The following is a 6,028-nucleotide window of genomic DNA, read 5'->3' on the forward strand; positions in this document are numbered from 1 at the left end:
ACACACACACACACACACACACACACACACACACACACACAAACTTAGATATAATAGATATAAAACAAGCATTAAATGAAGTATAGTTCATTTTTCATGTTGATGAAAATGGCCTGAGGTGGACACAAAAGTACAGAACAAGGACCAGCTGTTGCAGTGGTAGTGCACAACAGGTGGTAGTAGTATACTACATTTAAATCAATCTTGTTGTCATATTAGAATTTGATTACATGTCTGTGATTAAATTACCTGTGCATTACACATGGATTGAATGCTTGTTAGATGATGACATCAGATTCATGTCATATTAGTAAAGCACTAGATACAAACTGGATTCGATTTCCGTGATTGAATCACTCGGAGCTTACACTTACATTATTTCTATTTTATTTAAATTTTACATTATCATTATTAAGTTCACTGTTCAGAAAGTCATTATTGGTTCAAAAATTTAAAAAAACAACAACATTTCTTTAATGGTTGCATGGGTGACACTAAACCACAAATCTCTGGTTCACGAATGAATGTACTATAGCAGTGTAGTCCGCAAAGTAGATGTTTGGATGCTCCTACTTTCACCATGTCGAAGATGTGTTAACCAGGGACTCGCATGGCAGCTCCATGAGTCTGTGTGTGTGTGTGTGTGTGTGTGTGTGTGTGAGTGTAACCACAGTCCATTTGCCATTGAAAATGAATGGACCCTGCTTCAAAGGAGAGCTAATGCCATTGAACCAACACAGTGAAATAATCCATCAAAGACAAACGCCATTACATAAGGACAGTGGTGGAAGATGTTTTCACATCCTTCTTCTTTAAATTACCTCAGATCAGAACAAATTGATTGAAGCAAAGCACAAAGATTGTATAGGAGTGGGATTGGTGTAGATCGCATTATTAAATAATGTTAATACTGATGCATGAATGTGTTAGGGAGGAGCTAATGTTAAACTGTTAGGCCACATTTACATTGCTTCATTTTGTTTTTCAAGCTGAGTTTTTAGCCAAAAGTGAACTCTTTGGACATGCGTTTTTGGCTTTGGCAGAAGAACTCATCTCTGTTTAAACTAACACGCCCAAAACGCATCTCAACAATGATATGCGCGTGCCGGGGTAAACAGGAGGCAGCTTGCCCAACCCAGAGCATCAAAAAGTGAGTCCAAGGGGGGAGACAACCCGGAGCGTCAAAGGGGGTACGCAGAGCGTTAAAAAGTGACACCTATGGGTCCTGACCAGTCGTCAGTATTGGACGAGTTGGGAGTGGGAATTTCGGAAAGTTGTTTTTTTTTTTAAATTAGGTGCTACGTTCCCACATTTGTTTTTTCATAAATTTGTATTGAATTTTGGGGTTAGGGGTAAGAAAAATCTTAGAAATGTGGGACCATTGGGCTGTGGGACCATAGTGACCCCACCATGGGAACAAGCAGATTGGTTACCTACACAGGGCTTTTTTACTGTGTGCATAATCTAAATTGTATGAAATCACGTCAGTTATTCTGCTGTTAAACCTTATGGAGAAAGACAAAGCTGTTAAAGCTGTTGGCATCAACTATAAGTAAAACCAAAACTAACAACACTACTGGCAGCAGCTAGAGGCTGCCAATAGTCTTGACCATTTTCTCATTCGTGTATGGGAACCAATCCAAGCAATCCCAATTCCTTCAAAAAAATAAAATAACCAGAGTGCATCTTGGAGCTCAAGCTTTATAGAAGGATTCCTTCAATAGCATTATTTATTGGAATAGCTTTTCATTAACTAATATGTTTCTTTCAGTCTGGTTTCACTTTCTGTCAAGGCACCGATTCAGTTAAAATATCTGTAGAAAACCAAACTTCTGCGCCCCAATTCCACATTCCTACAGGACGGAGATGAGGCGGTTTCCATAATTGGAATGATGGCTCCGAACAAGCAACTGGGTCCATTTTCTTTTCCTCCACACGTTCAATTCGCCATCTCCTCATCCCCGCCACTTAGGAAACGCTAATGTGTTAAATGCGAACAACAAAGACAGGATGTCTTGCTATTTTCTGCTTCCCCACTGTTTCCCACAGTGCTGTAGATGACTAAATGAGAAGGAAAACGGCAGAAATTAGTCCGCCGAGGCCAGATGTGATATTTGTTATTTTTCACACTGCGGTGTCAGGTAGACATTACAAGAAAATAAAAAGGAAAAGTCAAAAACAGCTCCCTCATTGGATTTGGGACTCATTTTGATTCGCTGATGGTGGCCAACTAATCATTTGATCCTAGCAGAATAAGTGAAGTGTTTGTGTGTTTGTGTGCGATTCTGCCAGGAAAGTTAACAACCGCTGTAAACAGTCCAGGGCTCGGTGTCTTGATTTGTGCACAGTCGCTGCTGAGTGAGTGAGTGAATGAGTGTGTGTGTGTGTGTGTGTGTTCACTGGCTGTTTCCCTATAAAAGCAATTTGCCCCATGCTTGGGCTAGGCAATGAGCAGATGCTACCATTGTAAATGATGATGCGAGGGGCCATAATAAAGAGTTGATAAACACAGAATTACTGCTGGGCCGTGGGCACACAGAGAGAGCAGGGGGAGGAAAAAGAGAGAGAGAGAGGGAGAGAGAGAGAGAGAGAGTGAGAGAGAGAGAGAAAGTGGGAGGAAAGGAGGGGTGAGGAGAGTAGGATAGGAAGAGACACACACACACACACACACACAAACACATGATGAGACAACTAGAAAATATAAACAGAGGTGGAGCTCGTATAGTGGTGACAGAAAGTTGGTAGAGGCTGCCCCCCCCCCCCCCCCTAAAAGACTGGGGTCCCAGGTCCTTTGTTCAAGCATCAATTACAGCTGATGTGTAGTTTGTTTCGAGTGGCAGAAGTAATGTGACAAAGTATGAGATCGCCATGTTGACGGGTCAAACAAACGGCTGACTTCTAACCAGGAGAGCGGGGGCCACGTTCCATTTCGAAACGGCATGCAGCGTTTTGCTACACTTCGTGTTGAACACGTTTCCCCCGAGCGTGGAGGAACAGTGTGAAGCGACTATCTCGTTTCATGGGTGTGTCGCTCGTTTATTGGATGCTTCACAGGGTGAAACCCAATCGGCAGAGACGTCAGGGTGTTCAACGCACCCCAATTTCAGTATTAGCTGTTCGTTTTGTCGAAGCTGAATGTTCTGCAAATCCAGCGTTGCCCACCAAAGTAGATCTTGCCAAAAGATTTATAAATGATCCATAACCATATTGTACTTCAGCGCATCAAGTCCCCTGGTAAATTAACAAAAGCAGCCGACGTGCGGCACGTCGTGGTTTCAGAGAATTCAATTCTATTTATAGTATCAATTCATAACAAGAGTTATTTCGAGACACTTTACAGATAGAGTAGATCTAGACCACAGTCTATGATTTACAAGGACCCAACAGTTCTGTTTCCGTCCAGAGCAAGCAACAGTTCAACGGTGGCGAGGAAAAACTCCCTTTTAGGATAAAACCTGGGACAGACCCAGACTGTTGGTAGGCGGTGTCTGACGGCCGGTTGGGGTTGAAATGCAGAGGGGCAATAACAGTCACAGTAAAAGATAATGGAACATGACTAGAAATAGTTGTGTGTAGTAGTTCATGGCATAGCAGGGCACTGCAGGACATAGCAGAATGTAACAGGGACGCAGGACGTGTAGCAGGACCAAGGCGACAGCTGCAACCATGATTTTGGAGCCTCCCTAATCCAAGGAAACATGCTAGGGGGAAAAAGAACATAAACACTCCGGGGAATAACTCTCCAGAGCTAGGTTAGTGACAGGCATTTCTGGGACATGATGCACATAAATGGAAAGATAAAGGGGAGAGGAGCTCAGTGCGTCAAAGGAAGTCCCCCGGCATAACTAAGAGAGACAGAGTATAGAGAGGAGGCTGGTCGGCTGTACTGCCCTAACTCTTTCTAGTTTTATTATATTATGGATTATATGGTAAATATTGAGAATGTCAAGTGGTTCTGAGAATGTAGGACCCAAGTGCAGAGATAGCAAGCAGTGGTGAGGTTGAATGTTTAATAAGGAAAATAAAACAAGTCCTGAAGATAGAAGGAAAAATAGAAAAACAGGGACAGGCGGAATCCCCAAAACGCCAGGAACACTGGGACCAATGGTCAAGCCTATTTACACACACACACACTCATAGAATCCAATACAGACAATGATCTGAAACAAGGCCAACACAAAGACTAAATACACAGGGTAACGAGGTAACAAGAGGCAGGTGACATAAGGGCTGGGAAGCAGGTGGAAGACATCAGGTAATCACAAAGGCGGGAAAACCAAAAGACAGGAAGTGAAACAAGACGGGACAAGACAGAAAACCAGACTGCCAAAATAAAACAGGAAACAGAAACATACACAACCATTACGCAGCGTGCCTGCCAGGACTTTTAAAGCCCCTGGATAGTTAAACCTGGTCTGACCAGTTTGGCGATCCAGCTGTGTCACTGTGATATATTGTTAAGCCAAAATGATTGAACACTTTGCAACTCAACTGGGAATCTCCTGAGAAAGTTCAGTAGGCCTACATGATCATTTTGCACATGCTTTCACACCACACACACACATGCTGTACGCACACCTGCCAGGCAGGAGAAACTTATAATAAAAAGACAGATCAAATTTTAATTGACTTTTGAAGAAGAAGTGGCATTTTCTACATTGCGTCAAATGCTGTTTTCCTCCACATATACTCATATACAGTATGGGAAATAGGAATCCAGATACAGATTCCGTTTAGATTATTGTTTATTGTCTACATTTCCTTACTCACACGAACACAGCGAAGCATAAAGTTTTTGGGAAAAACTGTATTTTTGTGTTTCAAAATGGTCAAATACCACATAGTGTTACATATGAGTACAGACTATTGGCTACCAGCAGATTGAATTCAAATTCTCTAGTATTAATATGCATTATCGGTGTTAGAAATCCAAATGTACATCTTACCACATGCCTCTTTCAGCCCTCCCTGTACTTTTCTTGGCCGGGGGAGTGTTTTGATGCCAATGTACACCAAATGCCTTGTAAATGCTATGACCCCTGATTCATAAGGGTGTGTGTGTGTGTGTGTGAAGCTATGTCCCCAGGATGTTAGTCAAAGGGCTGCCATGCGGGCCCTTTGAAGAGCGTGTTAGCCATGTAGTGTATTTTTCTTCTCCCCCCCTCCAAACATCTCCCATTCCCCCCACGTGTTTGATGTTTCTTGGACATTTCTTTTCGACAAAATAAAAAAAACACACACACAAACACATACACTTTTGCCAAACACACAGCAATAGGTTGAGCGCTTTTGCGGACACATACGCATTCTTGAAAAACCTCCTCAGAGAGGAGTGAGGGGAAGATAGAGGGAAGGCAAGGGGAGGAAGAGAGAATGAAAGATGAGGACTGAGCGCCAATGCATGGAAGATTAGGAGGGAGAGGGGGAGAGAGAGGGAGAATGGCCTCCCTTCAGCAGCAGCAGCAGCAGCCGTGCTGGTGTCTCTTTCATGTCCTCTTGCTTGGATCTGAGGCTCTGCCTCCCAGCTGGGCCTGGTGTGCATGTGTGCAGCTAAGTGCTGGCTAATTTCCCCTCGGATCTCCCAGCCGTAGCCTCTGATTTCCCCCCGACCACCCCCCCAACACCAATACCACAGACCTCCCCTGCCCCCCCCCCCCGGTCTGTGCGAAGTAGGGATTGGCAGAGTAGAGTTTGGAGGGCAGTGATGGCCAGCCAGGAAACTCATTCATTACAATGGTAACTTTCTATGAAATACAGTATTCTGCTACCAGAAAGCATAAACTGGAACAAAGTCAACCACCAGCCTCCCTCAGGACCTTCTACAGTAAGAAGCAAGAGTATTTGCTAACATTTGATATTTATTAGCCGGTGCTTATGCTAGGTCTTTTTTGCCCAAGTTTGATTTGTTATTGTGTCATGGAATTCCAATGTGCATGCTAAATACTTAATCTAAAATAAATAAAAATCTTTGAAATAAATGTACGGAGGTGAAGTCTTTGACGCTGTGGCCGCAGCTTCCATTCTGACC

The 6,028-nt window shown here is 43.3% G+C and overlaps 1 long non-coding RNA gene across 1 annotated transcript in view; it reads left to right on the forward strand.

The window, feature by feature from the left end:
* The window catches only part of LOC117960856, a 19,245-nt gene extending 13,771 nt beyond the window's left edge, over positions 1-5,474 (forward strand). Inside the window, exons 2-3 of the long non-coding RNA XR_004660252.1 lie at positions 3,253-3,257; positions 5,464-5,474. This is a non-coding gene — a long non-coding RNA (uncharacterized LOC117960856). The remainder of the gene's footprint in view (positions 1-3,252; positions 3,258-5,463) is intronic.
* The last annotated feature ends 554 nt before the right edge of the window (positions 5,475-6,028 follow it).

The sequence above is a fragment of the Etheostoma cragini genome, chromosome 17 (assembly GCF_013103735.1).
Source record: "Etheostoma cragini isolate CJK2018 chromosome 17, CSU_Ecrag_1.0, whole genome shotgun sequence".
In the NCBI taxonomy this organism is placed as follows: Eukaryota; Metazoa; Chordata; class Actinopteri; order Perciformes; family Percidae; genus Etheostoma; species Etheostoma cragini.